The sequence below is a fragment of the Gossypium hirsutum genome, chromosome D05 (genome assembly GCF_007990345.1).
Source record: "Gossypium hirsutum isolate 1008001.06 chromosome D05, Gossypium_hirsutum_v2.1, whole genome shotgun sequence".
NCBI lineage: Eukaryota > Viridiplantae > Streptophyta > Magnoliopsida > Malvales > Malvaceae > Gossypium > Gossypium hirsutum.
In genome coordinates this window covers 50,266,924-50,291,461 of record NC_053441.1, presented here as the reverse complement: position 1 = coordinate 50,291,461, position 24,538 = coordinate 50,266,924, and the positions used below count along the sequence as shown (strand labels likewise).

At 36.2% G+C, this 24,538-nt stretch overlaps 1 non-coding gene across 1 annotated transcript; it reads left to right on the top strand.

Annotated features, from left to right (window-relative positions):
* Positions 1-465: 465 nt before the first annotated feature.
* On the top strand, positions 466-571 carry LOC121218088 (small nucleolar RNA R71). Its single transcript, XR_005914352.1, has one exon. It is a non-coding gene; the product is annotated as a small nucleolar RNA R71 (small nucleolar RNA).
* Positions 572-24,538: the final 23,967 nt, after the last annotated feature.

Genomic DNA, 24,538 nt, shown 5'->3' with positions numbered 1-24,538 from the left:
TGGTTTCGGCATGAATGGTTATAGAAGTTGGAATATGGAATTTTTCCACTTCTAATTTGGTTTTGAAATCCTACATAATAGGCAGACTTAAGATTTGATGGACAGTTCTCAAATGAATGTCCGTCCCCATAGTATACGCTACAAATATTGTCAAATTGACTTGGTGGCTAAGTTGCAACATTATTCAGTCCGTTAATAGAAAAATTCTTAAGCATGAAAGAAGTTAAAGATACCTAAGCTGCAAGTGAAGTGAGAGCATCCACTTCATGCACTCCTACTACTCATCTTCCTGAAGCTGCTCGATTGGTTGACCACTAATAGTTGTTACTGGCTATTCTCTCGATAACTTTGTAACCCTCATTATAATACTTAGAAATGAGAGCATCATTCGCAGAAGCATCTACCACCATCCTAGTGTGTGTGTTGAGACCATTATCAAATGTATCTAGCTGGATGCAATGCAAAATCTCGTAGTGAGGGCATTACGTACTAACTCTTTAAATCTTTCTCATGCCTCATGTAAGGATTCATCAATCAATTGCTAAAAAGTGGTGATCTCATTCCACAACTTAGCATTTTTGGAAGGTGGGAAATGCTTAACTAGGAAGCGTTTTGCTAAGTCTTGCCATGTAGAAATTTAACTCGGTAGTAATGAATTAAGCCATGATCATGCTCCATCTCACAACGAGTATGTACATAACTTCAATCTCAATTCGTCTTCGGTTACACCGACTATGTTGAAGGAATCACTTACCTCCATGAACAGTCGAAAGTAAAGGTGCGGATCTTCTGTGGGCATTCAACTAAATTGGCCCACTGTCTGGAGCATTTGGAACACCACAGGCTTCAATTTGAATTGTAGTGCCTTGATCCAAGGTTTCTTAATTCCCAAATTAAGCTCACTATAAATTGGCACAGCAGACTGCCTTATGGGAAATCCCTGTCATCAGCAATAAGGATTGGATTATGATCTGTCGTAATTCGGTATAGCAAATGAAACTAGTTTTTAAATTTGAAGACCTTAAATATAGGCACTTTAGTTAGATTTTAGTTAAGTTTTCAAAATTTTAAGTAAATTCAATAAAATATGTAATTTGAGTATTTTATTGACCTTAGAGGCCGAATGAGGCCTAAGGATGAGGTAATATGCCTTGTAAGTGTGCAGGAGACCATTAGAAGGAGTACTAACTCAATACTGGACGTTGTGTGCAAGACGGGGAAGTTTATGTTACAACATTGGGAGAAGAATAGGAGAACTCCAAGATTCTTCGGCTTCGCAACACACCCTTGAAGCTATTGATTTGCTGTAATTCGATGTAGTAGATTACACTAGTTTTCACAATTGAAGAGCTTGAATACAAGCATTTTGATTATGTTTTAATCAAGTTTTCATAGTTTCGTTTAAATTTGATAAAAAGTGTAATTTGTGTCTTTTATTGACCTTCGAGGCCGACTGAGGCCTAAGGGTGAGCTAACATACTTTGTGAGTGTGTAGGCTAGAAGGTGTACCAACTTAATACTAGTCATTTTGTTGTAACACGGGGAGTTTGATGTTCCAACATAGGGAGCAGAGAGCAAGAATTCCAAGACCACCTTCAGTTTTGCGACACCACCAAGGGATGTTGTGACACAGGCACTTGGGTATCCCAACACCAGTTCTGTATGAAAAATACTTACGAGCTAGGGGCGTTTTTGTTTGCACAATCAAATATTACACAAGAGAGCGTCAACTGACCTAGGGTTAAGGACGACAACAACCCTAACTCTATAAATAGGCTCATTTAAAACTTATTATAAACAACTCTTCATACTGCATATTTTTCTTTATAGTTTAAGTTTTTAGTTTTTCCCTTTTCCTCAGCTTTAGGTTATTTTTAGTTTTGCATTTTTCGGTAGATCTGATTTGTGGAACTAAATCTCTTGGTGGATTTCATGCTTCAATTAAATATAATTCAAGATTTTCTTAAACCTTCATATCTTTATTTACTATTCATGTTCATCTTTTATATCAAGTTTATTATGTTTTTTAGATTCAAGAGGAATTAATCCTCTTGTGGGGGATTAGTGAGTGAAGGTGTGATTAATTTATTGTTGTGCAGGGTTTTCTTAGCAAATTAGCTGTTTGGGAAAGGAAGAATTTAAAACCTAGGCTTGACGATCCTATGAAGTCATTTAGGTGGGAAATTAACCCAAAATTGGTATGGCCTATCCATGAACACCCCTACCCAGAACCAGTCTGGACTGTGAGGTCAAGAGATAAGTAGTTCTTACTGACTCATTATTCTAGTGGAAGATCGAGATATCCTTCTAGGGTAACGACTTGTAGATTGAATAGACAAATAGTTAGTTATGATTATTGAAGCGAGTTAGTCAACCATGCTCAGATCTGATTAAGTTTCCATAGCAAATTTCCCAAAGTTTTTCCATTTATATTATTTTATTTCTTTAGTTATTAAAAATCTCTTTATGTTTAGTCGTAATATAATTTATTTAAAGTACTAATTAGCTCTATTTGTTCGAAGGTTAGGAATAATTTAGTGCTCGCATCCCTTGGGTACGATTTTCGGAATACTCACCTACTTTGTTGTAACTATGTTAAAACTTTACCGTCTATTTGCAGATACCGCCTATTTAACATATTTTGTACAGGATTTCTATTATGGACGTTGGTACGTCTGAAGGTTGTTAAGTTGTTGGCGCTGTTACCGGGGAGGCAACGTCACTAGATTGATTTTAATATTTGCAGTTAATAGAATAATTAGGAAATTCCTCAATTATAGATACAATTTTATTTTCTTATTTTTACTAACTTCTTTATTCTTTTTGGGTTTAGTGTATGACTCGTAGTAGGGGAACACTTATAGAGCTAGCCACATTTCCAGAAAGAATATTTTGTAGGAATCGTCGACAACAACAACAGATGTAGAACCCACCACCTGTGGGCAAAATACCTCATGAGAACCCACTATTCGACGAAAGAAAGGATAACCCACCAGACATACCACCATTACCACAGCTACCTGCAAATATGCGCTACCAAATCTGGATATGGTTCAAAGGAGTATAGCGAGGCCATCTATTATGACCAATAATTTTGAGATCAAACAAGTAATGATTCAAATTATTCAAAACAATCTGCAATTTAGGGGCATGATGAGGGAGGATCCAAACCAGCATTTAAAATGGTTCCTTTAGCTTTGTGACACATTTAAATATAATGGGCTCACCAATGACACTATTTGTCTTCTATTGTTCTCCTTCTCCTTAATATATGCCACTTTCTCATGGTTAGCTTTGTAGCCACCAGGATCCATTATGACATGGGACAAGCTCACATGAAAATTAATACAAAATTTCTTCCCTATTAGCAATATTATCCAACTAAGGAGAGAGATTGTTACGTTTAAGCAATTAGAAGGAGAAAGTTTCCATTAAGCTTGCGAGCACTTTAAAACATTGATTCAAAATTGTAGACACCACGAACTACCTGAATGGTTACGATTGCAGATGTTTTATAATGGGTTGGATGTACATACACGGTCAAGGTTAGATGGAGCAACAGGAGGAGTGTTAATGAACAGAACATATGAGGACGTATATGAACTGATAGAAATCATGGCGATGAACTCCTGTCAGTGGCCAACTAAACGCTACACATATTGCCAAAGACCATCTATGATGAAGGTTGTCCAAGAGGATGAAAGATACCAACAACTAGTGGATAGACTCAACAACATTGAGGCTTTAAATAGTGCACCATCTATAGATGGAAGAGATAAACCCCTCTTCCACTATATTAGCAATTCCACCAAGAATGTAAAATACATTGGGAATAGGGGTGGAAACCCTTAGTCAAATACATACAATCCCAGATAGAGAGATCACTTGAACCTGAGATGGAGAGGAAATCAAAGATGAGGTAATAGATCTAATTAGGTTTAAAATGCTAACTATCAACCTCATTATTTACAAAAACACCAGGAAAGGGAAAATCCAAATGACCATAATGTATGTGGTCAATGTTTGGATCAAATCGAAGGGGAGATACAGTCAATAAGGATGGACGTGAAACAGGTGCAGTCTGAGTGCACCTATTCGGTGAAAACATTGACTAACCTTAAAGATCAGATGATGTAATTAATGAGCATCATGGGAGACATCAAGAGACAAATTGGCACTGGTATCCCTAGTACCACTGAAGATAATCCTCGGAGAGCGGGGAAGAAGCATGTGAAAGCATTCGCACTCCGATTGGGTAAAGTGCTGAGTAGCCCAACTGAAAAGGTGAACAAGGGGAATACTGATGATCTTTGTGAAGAGCCTTTAGAAGCTAATGATGAACCAGAACTTTAAGAAGTAGTTGAACTGGTAGCTAAGCCAGAAGAAGAACCAACAAAAGAACCTGCAATGAAAAAGTTACCATTCTCATCACGGTTGAAGGAGAAACAAAGATAGGAAGAATATGATTTTGTAAGTTTTCTAAATTTATTCAAATCATTAAATGTTAACCTACCATTGATAGAATTAATTGAAAAGGTTTCAAAGTACTCTATGTACCTTAAAGAAATTACGTCAAGGTGTAGGAAAATTAAAGTTGGAGAGCAGGTTAATATACATGAATCATGTAGTGTGCTGATATCTAGACAGGTTCCCCCAAAATTAAAAGACCTGAGGAGTTTCGCATTTCCTATAGGGATAGGGGATATTCATTTCAGTAAAGCTCTATGTGACTTAGGAGCTAGCATAAACCTAATGCCTCTGTTTATATATGAAAAACTCAGGTTAGGATACCTCAAAAATATTCAAATTACATTACAATTAGTTGATAGATCATCAGTACAACCTAAGGGATTATTGGAAGATGTGTTCGTTAAGGTGCGTAATTTCATAATCCCTGCAGACTTCGTGATCCTTAACTTTAAAGAAGACTGTGGAATACCCATTCTGTTAGGTAGACCTTTTCTAACTACGTCAATGACCAATATTGATATAGAGAAAAATGAGTTAGCCATGAATATCAATGGTGAAACAAAAATTTTTAAATGTGGTCACCAACAGAGTGAGGAAAATAGGAAGAAGTTTGGAGAACATTGTAATGAAATCTCTATCCTTAAACCCAACTACCCTGAATCAAAGGAAGTATTTTCTGTAATCAATGTAGGTCAAAAAAACAAATTCAAAGAAAGGGACAAATGGGAGATGGTGGAGTGGCATGACGGGCGATGGAATTCCTTTGAAGGAAACATAATAGCACCCTCGTATGCATCAATGAAGCTGTCAGACGAATTTGACAGTAAAACTTGACAATTTGGATTAACCTTTAATTTTATGTAAATTATTGTATATTAATTTGGATTGACCTCTAATTTTATGTAAATTATTGTATATTTCACTAACTGTTTAGTCTAGATTGGGTAAAAACAGAGTCTGTGTCACAACACGGCAACTCCATGTCGCAACACAAGGGCAGAATCAAAGGAATTGAGAAAACCAACTTAATGTCGTGACATGGAACCTTTGTGTCACGACACAGAAGACAGTCTACCCAAATTTCCAAAATTTCAGAGTGTGTCGCGACATTGAACCCCTTCGTCGTGACAACGGCAAACTACTAGAGATGTTGCGACATGAAACCCCTGTGTCGCGACATCGCTGCAATTTTCTGCAAGGTTGACCTGACCCGATTGTGCAACCCGACTGCATAAATCATGTTTTCACTCAATTTTTTCCCTTAAAAAACCACATTAAAAACCTTAAAACTATTTTTAACCTAATATTAAAACTCTTTTAACATCTAAACCCTCACAAATCCTTCAAAACTTCTTAAACAATCCTAAACCCCAAACCTTTTTTCCACTTTGCATATTTGGTTTGTTACAAATACCCTCTTCTTTCAAGTTGATTTGGTGCCAAAGTAAGAGAAAAACAACCAAAAGAATGAAAAAGAGTGAGCTTTTCAAGGGAATTTGAACAAATAATACGAGATTAAAAGTTCCAAACTTGAATTTTACTGTTCTACTGCTTGTGAAATACATTGCTTAAATTTATTACTTTTTCTAAAGTTTTAATATCGAAAATGCCCCCAGGAAGAGTAGGAAACCTAACGTGCAAGAACCATGGGTGGTTTTGTAACACCCCAAACTCGACCCAAACATTATGGCCAGGTCTAGCGATGTCACATGATAGGGTATTTGAAAATTATGTCGTCGCGTTAAAACCATTTCCATTGAATTCCTTATCTTAATATCTTATTAGTTCCAAAATTATGTTGCTCATTTAATCGATAGTTTCAAAACGTTATTCATTTGCAGAAGCTTTTAAAATAGATTAAACAATTGTGCATTTAGGAAAAACATTTGTTTCTTTTGAAAACCGAGGTTTCCTACTACTACCAGTTGTAATCCATAAGGTAAAGATAATTAAAACCCAAAACCAAAGTCTAAAAGTCCAATCACCACCCAAAAACTTAGCCAAAAAAAATAAAATAGAAATAAAACCAATTATCGTAAATATGGGATAAAAACCATGAAAGTCCAAAATCGTGGTCACCGCCAAGTCCTTTGTCGCACCAATCCGTTAAGATCTGGGGATTACATGTGCACATTTAAACAAAAGAGGTGAGTTTACAAAAACTCAGTGTGTAATCCCACAGAAAACAAATAATAGCAAATCACAGTGCACAGTTAAAGCAGTCCTAGGCCTAAGCACTTTTTCAGTATCAGTAATAGTTTGGGCCTTAGCCCATCTCAATATAGTATCAAATATGCAGTAGAGCCTTTGCCCATCACAGTATCAATAGCAGTCATGCAATATTTAGTAACAAAGTCTTACCCAACCAACCTCTACACACCATCTCCGTCCAACCCTACACTCCATGTGGGGATCAAATCAACCCACCCATCCCTACACTCCAGGTAGTACCGAATGCGGCACAAAATAGTAATTTACAGTTGAGCTGCCAGTATGCTAGGCTTAAGAGCCTTTCAGTACACTTCCTCCAAATATAATTAACCCAACCACATGCAATGCAACATACAAGTCATGACATGCTATCTCAGGACATCAGTACATATAACCAGTTCAGTATACAAGCATACTATCATCATGCTCAACACATATATAAATCAAATAGTCAATTCGTACAATTAGGGATTTAAGTGATTCTTACCGACCCTACAGTAGGTTCACAGTCGACTTGGGCGACTCATGCAACCTTAGCAATCAATTCAGTGAAAATAGGCTCACACGTCCATGTGGTCTGCCCGTGTGAGCCCACACGCCCATCTGGCCCACTCGGCCCAAATTGGCCTTGGCCGTATGGTCTATTTTTAATGTAACCCGTGCTAGCTAAATATTCATATATGTTTTCAGTATTTACTTATATGTGTTCCTTCAAAGCTGTCTACTTGAGTCACTGTTACTAAATTATTTATATATTGAGCTACAAAATTACAAATTAAGTTCTGCTTGATGTCTTTGAAACTATACTCAAATACCTTTCTACCATAAAATATTCAAAATTTTTGGTTTAGCCAATAAATACAGAAAAATCTTCAATCTTACCCCTATTCTGCTATCTGAAAGCTTCGACCTTTCTTTCCTAAAAATTAATTATCTCTTAGTAAAAAATTTAGATGATGTTACCATTTGTTTCTATTGAAAATAGACACATTATTAATTTAAACATGTAAAATTTAACCTCTAATTATTTTTCTCCAATTTTTGATGATTTTCCAAATTCAGAACAATGGAACCTGAATTCATTCTGACCTTGTCTCACAAAATTTATTATATCTCACGATTTACAACTTCATTACTTACACTATTTCTTTTATGAGAAACTAGACTCAATAATATTTAATCCCATATTTTTTTCATCCTCTAATTCAATTTCCACAATTTATGGTGATTTTTCAAAATTAGCCTACTGCTGATGTCCAAAGAGCAAGCAATTTTGGCTTTTCGCTGAATCTCATTTTCTGCGTTTCGAGTACACACCTAGTTTTGTTTGATGCTAAAATAGTCCCCGAGCACTCCAAAGCCTATAATCAAGATACTCAACATCAATTAACAGATTTACAAGTGAATTGACAAATAATAATGAACCAACTTACCACCAAAGGTAACCCTCCGTTTAACTATTGTTAAGACGAGAACACCGAATTCACCAGTCCGAGCCTCCCCTTATGCCCAAATCATAGAGAAAAAACATTACCACTTCAGTCGTTAAGAGATTCATGATAGAAACAAAGAGAAATAGTTACCGAAACTAAGCGAGCACTAATCGCGTGCAAAAACGAAGGAAAATAAATGGATTAGGGAAAAATCAAGAAGAATAAAAAGAAGAGAAAGATGGAAAAACTTAGAGAATTTTGGCAAGAGGAGAGGGAGAAGAATAGACGGAAAAAATTTTATTGGAAAAGAGAGTCAAAATTCGTTAATGGGAAAAATAAAATAAAATCCCGATAACCCCCAAAATCCATTAATCTTTTCCCCTAATTCTCACTACACATCCACTACTAAGAACCCCCTATTACACAACTCTATCCCAAAATCTGGGCAAAAATAGTAATACCCTTGCCTGCATAGGGATTCGAACACAATATCTCCACCATAATAACACACCATTTAACCACTAGATCAGTAGGCCCATTCTGATGTAATTTACCCAACAATCAAATAAAAGCCTACTGAACAAGAGTAAGGCCTAATTCATTCAAAATACCAAAATTTGTCCAAGCGAAGGCTTGAACTTGGGACCTTCCAAACACTCCCAGAACACATAACCACTAAAGTTGGTAGATATTTGTGTCATATTTTCACAATAACGAAATTAGAAATTTTGGGGCATTACAACTCTACCCCCTAAAGAAAATTTCATCCTCGAAATTTACCTTATAAGAACAAATGAGGACACTACTGACACATCGCATCCTTAGGCTCTCATGTGGCCTCCTCAGTGCTATGATTACACCATAGAACCTTTACTAGTGGAATGGATTTCCTTCTCAGAACATTAACATCACGATCTAGAATCTGCACCGGCTCTTCCTCGAAGGTCAAATCTGGCCTAACCTCGATCTCTTCAATAGGGATAATATGAGTAGGATCAGAGCGGTAGCACCTCAACATGTCCTCCAGTATTTGAATCACCCTCTCAGACTGACCATCGATCTGAGGATGGAATGCAGTACTAAATTCCTACCTTGAACTTCCTCCAAAACCAAGATGCGAACCGAGGATCCCTATCAGAGGTGATCGAAACTAGTACTCCATGCAGTCTCACTATCTCAGAAATATAAGGCTTCACCAGCTTTTGTAGAGAACAATCAGTACGGATTGGTATGAAGTGGAAGGACTTGGTCAATCAATCCACGATGACAGATATTGAATCCATCTTAGGGGGTGTTACAGGCAACCCATTAACGAAATCCATAGTTACGCACTCCCATTTCCAAAGAGGAATCATAACCGACTGCAGCAAACCAGAAGGTAACTGATGCTCAGCCTTAACCTGCTGGCAAGTCAGACATCTGCCCACAAAATCAGTAACCTCAAGTTTCAACCCTGACCACCAATATAACTCATGAAGGTCTCGGTACATTTTATTTCTGCTAGGATGCATAGCATAAGGGCTACTATGCTCCTCTCTCAATAAGGCCTCTCTCAAATCAGTATCATTCGAAACACAAATTCTCCCACAGAAATAGAGTACCCCATCACTGTGCAGTCCAAAATCTATAGTACTACCACCCTCAATCTACCAAAATCGAAAACCCAACGACTCATCCTCCAACTGCTTACCATTAATCTACTCAATCCATGACGGCTTAACTTGAAGCTCGACTAATAAACTACCATTATCAAATAAACTTAGGCAAGCAAATATTGCCCTCAAATCAGTCATAGCCCTACGACTCAGTGCATCAGCCACCACATTGGCCTTACCAGGGTGGTACTCAATGGTGTAGTCATAGTCTTTAAGCAACTCAATCCATCTGCGTTGTCTAAGATTAAGTTCCTTCTGAGTGAGGAGATACTTGAGGCTCTTATGATCAATGTAGATGATACACTTCTCACTATACAAATAATGCCTCCAAATTTTTTGTGCGAATACCACAGCAGCCAACTACAAATCATGCGTCAGATAATTCGCCTCATGGGTCTTAAGCTGACTAGACACATATGCTACCACCTTACCATCCTGCATCAACACACATCCCAAATCGACATGTGATGCATCACTATAAACAGTGAACTCCTTTCCAGGCTCCGACTGTATTAGAACAAGGGCTTCAGTCAGTACAGTCTTGAGCTTCTCAAAGCTCTCTTGCTGTGTATTAATCCAATTAAACAGCACACCCTTACATAATAGCTTAGTTATGGGTGCTGCAATCAATGAAAAACCCTCTACAAATCATCGATAATATCCCGCCAGTCCTAGAAAACTACAGATCTCAAACATGTTCCTAGGTTGCTTCCACTTCAACACAGCCTTCATCTTTCGAGGATCAACTTGAATCCCCTCAGTCGAAACTACATGACCAAGAATTGTCTCCTCACGCAGCCAGAACTCGCACTTACTAAACTTAGCATAGAGTTGTTTTTCCCTCAATGTCTTAAGAAAGACTCGAAGGTGCTCATCATGCTCATCCTCAGTCCTCGATTAAACCAGTATATTGTCGATGAATACCACCACAAACTGATCCAAATAAGGCTAGAACACTTGATTCATTAAATCCATGAAAGTTTTCGGTGCATTAGTCTATCTGAATGGCATCACTAGGAACTCATAGTGACCATAACGAGTCCCAAACGTCATCTTATGAAAATTAGCTTCCTTAACCCTTAATTAATGATATCCAGATCGGAGGTCAATCTTGGAAAAAACTGAAGCTCCTCGAAACTGGTCAAACAGATCGTATATCCTCGATAGGGAGTACTTGTTCCTAATGGTCTTCTTGTTTAGTTGTCAGTAGTCGATGCACATCTGCATGGATCCATCATTCTTCTTTACAAACAGTGTCGGTACTCCCCACAGAGATATACTAGGGCGGATGAACCCATGATGCAATAACTCCTAAATTTGAGCCTTAAGCTCTATAAGCTCCTTTAGTGCCATTCGGTAGGGGGCGATAGACACCAGAGCTGTACCAGAAGGAGCTCTATCCTAAACTCCACTTTACGATTCAGAGGTAAACCCAGTAGCTCCTAAGGAAAGAAGTCCGGAACATCCTTTACTGTTCTGATCTCCTTACTGTAGAGTCCCCCGAATCTGAAACACTTACATAGGCCAAGAATGCCTCACATCCCTTACGAACCAACTTCTCTGCCACCAGTACAGAGATCGCATTAGATAAGTAGTTTTGACGTTCTCCAATCATGATTACCTCCATATCCTCCTCGACGATTTTCGCCTTCTCGACTAGGGCAGAAAGATTTCACTCCCTCTGTGGGGCTATCAGAACTCTCAAATTATCTCTGAGGCCATCCTCAAAGTGGACACATCGCTCATAATCAGATGCCACCATACCACGCGCATAGCGGCTCAGTCTCAGAAATTTGGCCTCATACTCAGCCACTGATCGATCCCCTTGTGCAAGATTTAGAAACTCCCTCCTACGTGTATCCACATAACTAGCTTCGACATATTTCCCCTGGAAGGCGATCTTAAAGAACTCCCAGGTCAGACGTTCGGGCTTAGTGCCCTCTTTAACGATCAGCCACCACTGCTAAGCCTCATCCTGCAGTAGCAAGACTATACCCTTTAATTTCTGCTTAAGGGTGCAATCTAGACCATCCATGATCCTCTCCGTGGCCTTAATCCAGTACTCGGCCACATTAGGGGCAACCACAGTGACACCCATCGGCCCTCTGCCTCGAAATCTAGTATTGGACCCAGCGACCCTCTCTGAAATCCTTAGCATAGCCTGGGACAATGCATCGTCCCTAGCCACGTGATCTTGAGACCCAGTCTTTACCTTGGCCTCTAGTACTCTGACGTCTCACTCGTATCCAAATTTGGTAGGCTGCTCGATGACGAGGACTTAGCTTGAGCCCTTTACGGCCTTTACCTTGGCCTCTAGTACCCCGTCTGCGGATACCTCGTGCACTCATCGTAGAATTTGTAGCTTATCTGTGTTAATAATTTTATGAATCAGTTACAATTTTGATATCTTTTAGTAGATATTTTATGCAAAACAGTATTAGAAATTTAGAGTTTGTTATCACGAATCGCAGTCTTACTACAGTTTTTAGTTTCGCTGCTATTTTCAGTATACACTATCTACAGTGTTCTTAGTACAAAGTACTACCTATAGTAATTTCAGAATATGCTACTCGTATTTTCAGAAACTTATCAGAGATTTCAGAACACTTATAGAATCGACGCCGGAGACTCGGTGTACCACATACTCAGTGAAAAATATTTCAAACCATGTAAAAATCATCTCTTTAAAACCAAGTTTTAAAACCCAAATCCACAGCCGAGTTTTGTAACCTGGCTTTGATGCCACTAAATGTAACATCTCAAAACCGGCACAGATGTTATGACCTAATCTAGCAATGTCACATGATAGGGTGTTTGAAGACAGTGTCGTCGCGTTAAAACCATTTCCATTGAATTCCTTATCTTAATATCTTATTAGTTCCAAAATTCTGTTGCTCGTTTCATCAATAGTTTCAAAATGTTATCCATTTGTGGAGGCTTTTAAAATAGATTAAACAATCGTGCATTTAGGAAAAACATTTGCTTCTTTTGAAAATCGAGATTTCCTACTACTACCAGTTGTAATACATAAGGTAAAAATAATTAAAACCCAAAACCAAAGTCCTAGAATCCAATCACCACCCAAAAACTTAGCCTGTAAAAATAGAATAGAAATAAAACCAATTATCGTAAATATGGGTTAAAAACCATGAAAGTCCAAAATCGTGGTCACCGCTGAGTCCTCCGACGCACTGGTTCGTCTAGATCTTGGGATTACCAGTGCACATTTAAGCAAAAGGGGTGAGTTTACGAAAACTCAGTATATAATCCCACAAAAAACAAACAATAGCAAATCACAATGCACAGTTAAAGCAGTCCTGGGCCTAAGCACTTTTTCAATATCAGTAACAATTTAGGCTTTAGCCCATCTCAGTACAGAATCAAATATGCAGTAGGGCCTTAGCCCATCGCAGTATCCGTAGCAGTCATGTTGTATTCAGTAACAAATTCCTACCCAACCAGCCTCTACACATTATCTCCGTCCAACCCTACACTCCATGTGGGGATCAAATCAACCCACTCATCCCTACACTCCAGGTAGTACCAAATGCGGCACAAAACAGTAATTTACAGTTGACCTGCCAGTATGTTAGGCTTAAGAGCGTTTCAGTACACTTCCTCCAAATATAATTAACCCAACCACATGCAATGCAACATACAAGTCATGACATGCTATCTCAGGACATCAGTACATATAACCAGTTCAGTATAATGGCATACTATCATCATGCTCAACACATATAAATCAAACAGCCAGATCGTACAATTAGGGGTTTAAGTGATTCTTACCGACCCTACAGTAGGTTCAGAGTCGACTTTGGCGACTCGTGTAACCTTAGCAATCAATTCAGTGAAAATGGGCTCACACGTCCATGTGGTCTGCCCGCGTGGGCCCACATGCCCGTGTGGCCCAGTCAGCCCAAATTGGCCTCCACCGCGTGGTCCATTTTTAATGTAACCCGTGCTAGCTAAATATTCATATATGTTTTCACTATTTACTTATATGTGTTCCTTCAAAGCTGTCTACTTGCGACACTGTTACTAAATTATTTATATCTTGAGCTACAGGATTCCAAATTCAGGTCCACTTAATGTCTTTGAAACTAGACTCAAATATCTTTCCACCATAATATTTTTAAAATTTTTGGTTCATCCAATAAGTATAGTAAAATCCTCAATCTTACCTCTATTCTGCTGTCTGACAGCTTTGACCTTTCTTTACTAAAAATTATTTACCTTTTAGTACAAAATTTGGATGAAGTTACCATTTGTTTCTATTGAAAATAGACTCATTATTAATTTAAACAGGTAAATTTTAACCCCTAATTATGTTTCTCCAATTTTTGATGATTTTCCAAAGTCAGAACAAGGAAACCCAAATTCATTCTGACATTGTCTCACAAAACTTATTATATCTCACGATTTACAATTTCGTTAGCTACATTGTTTCTTCTATGAGAAACTAGACTCAATAGGATTTAATAACATATTTTTTTCATCCTCTAATTCGATTTCCACAATTTATGGTGATCTTTCAAAGTTAGCCTACAATTACTGTCCAAACAGCAAGCAATTTCAGCTTTTTGCTGAATCCCATTTTCTACGTTTCAGGTACACACATGGTTTTGTTTGATGCTAAAATAGTCCCCGAGCACTCCAAAGCCTATAATCAAGATATTCAGCATCAATTTATCGAATTTACCAGCAAATTGACAACCAAGACAAACAGAAACCCAACTTACCACCAACAGTAACCCTCCATTTAACTATTGTTAAGACGAGAACACCAAATTCACCAGTCTTAGCCTCCCCCTATGCCCAAATCGTAGAGAAAAAACATTACCACTACTGTCGTTAAGAGATTTATGACAGAAACGAAGAGAAACACTTACCGAAACTAAGTGAGCACTAACCGCGTGTGAAAACAAAAGAAAATAAATGAATTAGGGAAAAATCAAGAAGAAAAAAAAAAGAAAGGAAAGATGGAAAACCTCGAAGAATTTCGGCAAGAGGAGAGGGACAAGAATAGACGGTAAAATTTTTTTTGATAAGAGAGTCAAAATTTGGTTATGGGAAACAAATAAAATAAAATCCCGATAACCCCCAAATTCCCTTAATCTTCTCCCCTAACCCCTACTACACATCCACTACTTAGAATCCCCCTATTACACAACTTTATCCTGAAATCTGAGCAAAAATAATAATACCCTTGCCCGCATAGGGATTCGAACACAAGACCTCCACCATAATAACACATCATTTAACCACCAGACCAGCAGACCTATTCTGATGTAATTTACCCAACAATCAAATAACAGCCTACTGAATAAGAGTAAAGCCTAATTCATTCAAAATACCAAAATTTTCCCAAGCGAAAGCTTGAACTTGGGACCTCCCAAACACTCTCAGAACATATAACCACTAAAGTTGAAAGATATTTGTGTCATATTTTCACAATAATGAATTTAGATATTTTGGGGCGTTACAGGTTTCGAATCCCTTAAAATTTTGAAACAAAAATGCCGAGAAGTATTTTCTTAATCTTCAAGGCAAAACTTTTATTCAGGAAAGGGGATTCAAATCATCGATGGTTCTTTACAACGAAATTTGGTCTTTAGTATAGTATCATAAATGGGAACATTTCTGCTCAATCCCAAAAGAAAATGTTGTTATCCTACTCTTTTAAGAATATTATTCTGCTCTTAGGGAAGAGGAAACCCGTAGGCCATATGGAGTCATGTGGAAAACGGTAACAATAAGAGGGAAGGATGTGCCATTCTCCCTGAAAAGAATTTATAAATATTATGATGCTCTATATAATGAGTCTGAGTATTTAGAAAATATTGATCTAACGGAATTTAAAGATGTTGATATAGAAAGCATTGTTAAGCATCTAACTGAAAATCAAGGTGAATGGAATCTCTGACCTGATACCAAACTACCGGCTAATTTCAATCAAGCAATAATGTTTCTAATAGCAAAAATATGGATGCAATTTATTTACACTAGAATTACACTCGTTCTTAAAGTTTGTAATGTCAATACATTTCGAGCTGGTTTATTATATGGCATTTTATCGGAAAAAAATATATGCATAAGACAATGGATCCATTAGAGTATGAAGCATTGCATTAAGTGGCCAGAAGGTTGGGATTTTATTTCCCCATCTTGTGATGGCGCTTTGCAAGAGCGTGGAGGTTCCAATGGATGAGAATGGGCAGCTCATGCACCTAACAATGAGTTTAATCAGTGATTCAATGTACACCTAGTACGTAGAACTTAACTGAAAGTAGATGATCAATTAAAACAAGAGAAGAAAGGAAAAGATGGATGTCCGTACCTCGCTTAAAATAAAAGGAAAGATGACGTCACGAAGAGAAATGGGTGAGAGCAATGAAGCAAAAATAGACAAAATGGTATAATGAATGCATGAAATAGGTCTGGTCCTTCAACAATTCACACAACAGAACAACATGAGAGTTCCTAATTATCTACTAGACATGCTTGGTTCGATGCGAACTCATCATGGAGAAGAAGAGTAAGGGAGAGAAGGAGAAGAAGCAGAAGAGGATGAGATAGCTTTTGAGGAAAATGAGGCGGATTAGACTGAAATTTTAAACTTTATTATTTTAAGACTATAATTAATTTTTGGATCATTTGTGTCTTAGGAATAGGTTGTTATTAACTTTATTTTTCTATTTTAAAGTTTTCAATGCAAGAACCCCACATGGAAGAAGCATAATAACTTCGAACTCACAACGATCAAAGAAGGAAGTACCCACCAATAGCTTACAGAACTACCACAATCAATCGGGTAATGATAGTACTAGAAAGAACATATGTTTTCTCCCTACTTATTGGTTAATTTGTCCCCATTTAATTATCTTTAGCACATATTTTATCATTTTCAGTTCAATAAATTGCATTTTATAACTCAGTGGATCTTAGCATATTTATCCTTAATTTTTTCATGTTTTGGTACCAATGTCGCTGCATGAGTATTTCCAGATTGCGCTTAGAATTGTTGTCGCTCCTGACAGCTCTCCAAATAAGAACAAAAATGTCTGAGTTGTCTAGTCTGGTATAACCAACTCGTACATATAGAGGCAACATGATTCTGATGAAAGGACACATGTGCTATTTGGAAGAATATAAATTTTCACATGAAAAGGAAAAAAAGTGAGACTTTTTGAGGGTATTATCTTTTTCAACCTATCTTTTGAAGCTTTTCAGCTATGGCGGCTTAAGTCTCCTACGGGTGAACTGGCGTGAAAGGGATGCAGATCAACTCTTAACGAGGAGCCCTAAGTGCGACACAAGAGGGAATGGAGAGATTCAAGTCGAGATTGTCTAGGAATATTATTCTCCACTTATTTCTTTTATATTTCTTTTCTAAGCGATGGTGATTACTTCCTATTTCAAGTTTGTACAGAAGTACACATGATTTCTGGGTTAAATGTTATTTTATTCAATCTTGTGTCTACTGTTTAATCTTTAGGTTTGAATGTTTTTAGCATGGAAGTGTTATTGCGGTCACTGACACTGGAAAGTGCAACGATAGTTCAAGCTAACAAGCATGAAAATGAAAGTTGCTTGAGGATTAGAGGAATTTAATCCACTTGTTCTTAATAGTGTTCCATTTCCATCATTGGAAGGTGTGGTTAATGTGTATGTTTAAGTCTCAAATTAATTATAAAAGTTAAGCTTGGAAAGATATTCATTGCAATTTAATGCATCGACAATCACCTATCCTTTCATACATTGTGAGCACTTAGTATTCTATTGAATATTCATGTTGGGGATCCTAGTTTATCATTATCATATTTTATCTTATTGTTTACAAGTTATTTCATCAACAACTACTCTTACAATTTATCTCATTTCTATCTATTTATTGCACTGACATTGATAGACAAAAGACAACCATCCTCGTGGAACTGATATCTGACAGACTCATATCTGTCTACTATACTTGCATCTGTAGTGTACGCTTGCACATTATTGCTGTGACATTAAACAGCCGATCAGGTAACTTCGTTCCTTATCCTTTTAGGGCTACACATTTAGGACAATGTGTTATCTAAAGTGTGTGGGGGTAACATAGGAAATTTGTTTCAATTTTTATGTTTTTCTTTTAATTTTTATTGTTAGCAGTGTGATTGAGCTTGTAGAAATACAAGTGATTGGTTAGGGGCATGTATATAGGTTTAGTGTATTTACTATATATTTGGCATGCTAGTAGGTTATTTACAATTTTTTATTATTAGACTACTAAGTTCTATATATTACACTGTAAATAGGCATTTAGCAATTGAATGTACCATATGATATAGGAAATATAGGGTAACGAGCATGCTAGTATGTATGATAAATTAATCAATTTGTGATTATCTGGTTGATTAAATTTGTGAATATTGAGATACCTAGGGATGACCTAAGACATTGTTTGGTATACACCTAGAGCCAAAAAAGCTAACCTTATTTATTCATCCTTAGCATCTATATTTGGCCCAGAAAACACTTCTTGATGAACCTTCATGCAAAATCTGACCTAAAAACGTTAATTTGTATTTACCCTTTTTTATAGTCCTGAACTGCATGACTATAGACCACTGTCCACACGTATTGAGGGTTAAGTAGATACATTACGACAGAATGTTGTAAAAATAGAATGTAATAGGAAAGGTCAGTGTGATAGAGTAATTATAGGTTAGCCAATATGTGCAACAAAAGAAAAATCAAAAAAGAAAAAAAACAAGTAGAAAAAGTTCTTGAGAGTAAAAACATTTTTGAATGAGAAATGTATTGAAAAAGAAGAAAGAAAAGTGACAAAGAAACCAAAAATAGAGCGACTCGTTCATTAAAAGCACACAAACTCGTGAGCTAGCTATAATTGTTGTAATATGTTGTGATTTACTATGGAGAAATAAAGAAGGTGAGAGAAAGAGGAATAAGGCGGTGAGCAAGTAGGGGTCACTAAGGGGGAAGAATAGGGAATAATATGATGTGTCAAACTATTTTCGTGCTTGAAACTGTTTGATGCTTACTGTTCTTCAAATCCATTCATGTCCTAAGCCTCAGAACGTTACAAGCCGAAAAGCCCTATGATACCTAGGTAGACTTATTTACGAATAGGCATCATACTAAATAATTGTATTTACAATTGTTTGTATTCTGCTAGGGTAATCAAATTACCTGTATAACTTATTGATGGATCAATAGATTTGAAAACCTTAATGTTTGTATGCTTTGTAATATACTGAACTGAAGTGGTTGATATCAAAAGTGGTAAGTCATCTATATATCATGCCAAGATTATGTATGAGTATGAAATGCTTAGTCATGTGCTCCAAAGATAATATTTTTACCATATTTTCTCAAGGGTCGTCATTGAACTACTATTTTTTATTACTTTGCTTAAGGACAAGCAATGACTTAAGTGTTGGGGAGTTTGATTTGTCGCAATTCGGTGTAGCAGATTAAACTAGTTTTCGCATTTGAAGAGCTTGAATACAATAATTTTTATTATCTTTAATCAAGTTTTCTTAGTTTCATTTACATTCAATAAAAAGTTTAATTTGAGTCTTTTATTGACCTTATGGGTCGAATGAGGCCTAAGGGTGAGCTAACATACTTTGTAAGTGTGTATGAGATCATTAGAAGGTGTACCAACTTAATATTGGTCCCTGTGTTGCAACACGAGGAGTTTGACGTCACAATATGCGGAAAATGTAATATTAACATATTTTTATAAGAATCACAAAAAAATTTTTACTAAAACCCATATTTTGTTAAAATCAATATTTCATGTAAATTTGATAAAACATCACTAGACAATTTAAAACCTAAAAAAAAGTCATATTTTTGTCTAAAACTCTTTTTCATTGTCGAAGTAGAAGAGAGTGATTTTGTCAAGTTTTAATAAAACCATATTTCATGCTTAATCTTATCAAATACTAATTTATGCAATTTTTAAAACTTAATGTCATGCAATCAATTCATGCAAATCAGAATGAAAATCCCCAAACTAATGTCCCATACCACAATCCATACTCAAACTTATTACAGTCCTAAAATAACAAAATATTAAAATAAACTTTAGTTACTTTAATTTAAAAAGAATTCCGAGAAACTCCTCCAAATGTTGTCATCGAATCCTAACCTCAAGGTTATCTGTAAAATCAGAAAACTAAAAGGGGTGAGCTATATAACTCAGTGTGAGTCTTAACTCAAGTATTAAACAAGCATTCAATATACAAATCATAATATTATAGAGAATTTATATAGGTTAATTCCACATAATCTTAACTTGGGTAACAACTAGTAATCAAAACATACATTTAATAAAAATAACAGAATTTATATATAACAAAACAATTTCACAGATTGCAGTATGCATGAGGATGTCAATACAGAGCTTTTTCAAAATCGGTGCAAGTTTTCAAAAACATTCCTACTCATCTCTGTTACACTCAATAATCGAGTTCCCCATAACTCGTCCATCCAAAAACTCCAATATATATGTGGGCAAAGCCACCAAATTTGAAGACAAGCTGCCAGTAATGTAGATAAGCTGCCAATAATGCAGATAAACTGCCAATAATGCAGACAAGCTGCTAGTATTGCAAATAAATTGCCATCAACGTAGACAAGCTACCGGTATTGTGGACAAGCCACCAGTAATACAGATAAACTATTAGTACTTCCTCCTTACACATGTCCCAACCCTATGTATGTGATATGGCCACAGTAAACATATTTTCACTTTGTTACAGAATATCACTTTAGGCATGAGAATCATGCTCATTGAATCATTTAACATATAGTATCACATAGGAATGTTTTGACATGCAATTCACGTATTATCTCAATGTATCAAAACACCACACTTTTAACAATCATGTAAAATCAATTATGTCATAATATCACATAACATGAGAATGAGAACAACATACTTTTCAAATGAGCGTAAACGTAACCACACAACATACTTTTCATAAGCTAGTTGGTTTGGAGTCATTTACTTGGTATGATACATATTGATAGGTTTAATCTCCCTTTTTAGAATATTTTAAGTATTCGAATGATGCACAATCCAATAATAATGTTTATTTAAACATTGGAATTCATGTGTATCAATTTTTATTTAGATTAGACCCACACCTGACATAGAAGATCCAACGTAACACTAGACTCCTTCAAGCCCCCACACTTGGATCTATTTAAAACAATCACAAATCTAAGTATATAATGATGATCCATCATTAGAATGTTTTTCTAATTATTCCTTTTAACAAGAAATAATTTAATCTATATTTCCAAACCCACACTTACAGTATTACGTTTAATTTCAATGTTGTGATTCACTTCCAAAGCAAGGGTTGGTCCTGAGTTGATAGGAATTGGTCCTTCAATCATGCGAATATTGTGATTTGTTAATATAGAGACAAAAAAAATCTAATAATCACTATTATAACCATCCCTTAATAATAAGAATGGGAAACAAATGATAATTATCCTAAATCATCCTATACCTACGTTCTAATATTTATGTCAGAGATATAATTCACTTCCAAAATTTCTAGCGATCAAAAGTGGTCGTTTTGGTCCTTCATCAAAAAAACGATGTATATGGGATTAGTTCTAGAAATAGATGTCAACAAATTATATCTATATATATACATTCAGTGAATAAAGGAAAAAGGATGGAATAAATGTGACAAAATCGACTAGTAACACCTTACTTACACTTATTCCAAAAATGAGTTAAATCAATCCGATCTAATGAAATTGATAAAGATGGATGATAAGATGAAATTTTTGGTTTGGAAATAATAAAATTCCATCAAGGTTTTCAAAATAAATTATATACGTAAATATGGACCAAAAATCACTTAGTTGAAAAGTAGAGAGAAAAAGAGAAGGAAAATTGATTACGACGGTGGTGAAGTGGTGAGACGATGGTGTGGTTAATTAACTGTAGTAGAAGGTGCAATAGAAGTGGAGAAAAAGAGCTGCAATGGCGGCTCAAAGAAGAATAAAATGGAATAGAAATGAGGAGCAAGTGAGGAGCAATGGAGGAATCAGTCAAAAGAGAAGGAGGAGACACCAACATGAGAAAAAACGAGAATGGTAGCCCCTTTTTGGTTGGATAGATGGTTCAAGCTTGGTAAAAGGGAGAAAATGGAATTTTTGGGGACAAAGGCATGAAAGGTGGATCATGGGAAACATGTGGAGTGAAAATGGAGCTAAGGGAGGAAGGTTGACTAGCTAAAGGAGGAAAGAATCTTTTTTTATATTGAAACACTATGGGGTGGACAACAATGGGGTGTTTACCATGGATTTTATGAGCCAAAAATTAATAAGAAACATGAGAATTTGGGGAATTAAACATAAGACCTTTAGGAAACTAGGTAAGCTCTTAACCATTAGACTAACTCACTTACTTGTTAATACTCCTACATCATTTATTTTAAAAATATGGTGTGCCCTTTGCTAAGGGTTGAAGCAAATTTGCACCAAATAAAAATTAATGAGAGGGAAGGGATTCGAATTGAGATCATCAAGGATAGCTCCACCACTACTCAATCACTATACTTGATACTTATATATTGAAAAATGTGCCAAGGTCATCTAAAAAAATTTGAGTGTGACACTCTCGATTCATTAACCCACTTCCTACTAACCTGAATTTTAGGATGTGACAACTCTCCTCTCCTTAAAAACAATTCCATTCTCAAAATTCATATTGTCAAGCGAATTTACTTATCCAAAAAATTCATAACTCTTCTTTCTAAACCAACCACCATGCTTCCATTGTGCAACTCTGATTCCAATGTAGTTCCAATACTTCACCTTAAATCTCCAATGGATTTCCTATTTACTTACATGTATTCCCTTAAGGGACTATCTACAGAAACATCACTAATGATTTCCTCAATCCCAAATTCTCAATTTTAGAGATACACTATTTACAACAAACATTTACGTAAAACTTGTAGCACCCTATACCCAGCCCAGTCGCCAAGCCCGAGTAACAGGATGCTACACCACTACATTGCACATCACATAACATCTCATTAGCATGCAAACGTCTTCAAATTTGAATAAATTATAGAGATCCCAAGCCAAGAAAACCCTAGGCGACATTAAGTTATGCCAAACATGCATAAAAATGAGCCTATAACAAATTAGAAGCATGCTTTAAGACCACTTAACAAAAATTACCAAAAAAATCACGTAGGTACCGATACTAATTCAATGGTATTGATATTCCTCATATATGGTATCGATATCAATCAAAAAATTGGTACCAAATCAGCATTCTATTTTTCTGCAAAAGTTAAAACCCAGCAATTATTGATACAAATCCTAAAATTATCAGTATTTTTACCTATTGATACTCGAGAAATGGTATCTATACCAAAATGAGCTACTATTTTCCTACATACTTGAATTAGATCAGAAGTATCGATACTTATGCCTGATTATCGATACCTTTGTACTCAACAACAAAAATTATACCAAAACAGGGCAATTAACACCATTAAGCATATACCATATCATCAAGTTCATAAAACCTCAACATTCATCAATAAAATGTCCATATTTGCAGTTTAATGAATCGTCAACAAACTAAACCATGTAAACCAAAAAATTGATGGCATACATCCATAACTTCTATGAGTAATGAAATCATGCAAACATCCAAAAATATCATGGAAATAATCAACCACAAGTCTACCACATTACCTTATTCCCCCAATCAAAATAATAGCAATAATATCACATATTAGAAGTTTCTTAGGTCATGCGGGTTTTTATAGAAGATTCATTAAGGATTTTTTGAAGATATCTAAACCCTTATACACTTTGTTGGAGCAAAATAGACCTTTCAATTTTGGTAAACAATGTTTGGTAGCTTTTGAAGAGTTAAAGAAAAAACTCATAGTAGCATCAATTGTAGTACCTCTGGAATGGACACTACCTTTTAAGCTCATGTGATATGCCAACGATTATGTTCTGGGGGCCATGCTGGGGTAAAGGAAAGAAAAAATATTGTGGGATATATACTATGCTAGTAGAACTTTATCGAAAGCGCAGCTCAATTACACCACCACGGAAAAGGAGTTATTGGATGTGGTGTTTGTGCTCGATAAATTTCGTTCTTACCTAGTTGGTATAAAGGTTATAGTCTACACAGATCACTCTACTATTAAGAATCTAATAAGCAAAAAAGATGCTAAATTGAGTTTGATTAGGTGGATATTGTTGCTACAGAAGTTTGACTTAGAAATTAGAGATCGAAAAGGGACTAAGAATCAAGTGGTTGATTACTTGTCGAGGATAGAATCTGGAAGTGAAGGTAGTCATGATACAGTTATTAAAGAAGAATTTCCAGATGAACAGTTGTTAGTAGCCATGGCATTACCTTAGTATGCCGACATAGTGAACTATTTAGTGAGTGGAGTGTAGCCACCTGATCTCAACAGTCAGAGAAGACAAAAATTTCTTCATGATGCCAAGCACTATTATTGGGATGAATCATTCTTGTTTAAACATTGTGTTGATACTATAATTAGGAAATGTGTTCCTGATGATGAAATACGTAGCATTCTACAGCATTGTCATTCAGCTCCGTACGGAGGACATTTGGGAGGGATAAGGACTGCTGCCAAAGTACTTTAGATAGGATTTTATTGGCCAAGTCTATTCAATGATGCTCATGAATTCTATCAGTCATGCGACCGTTGTCAAAGTACAGGGAAT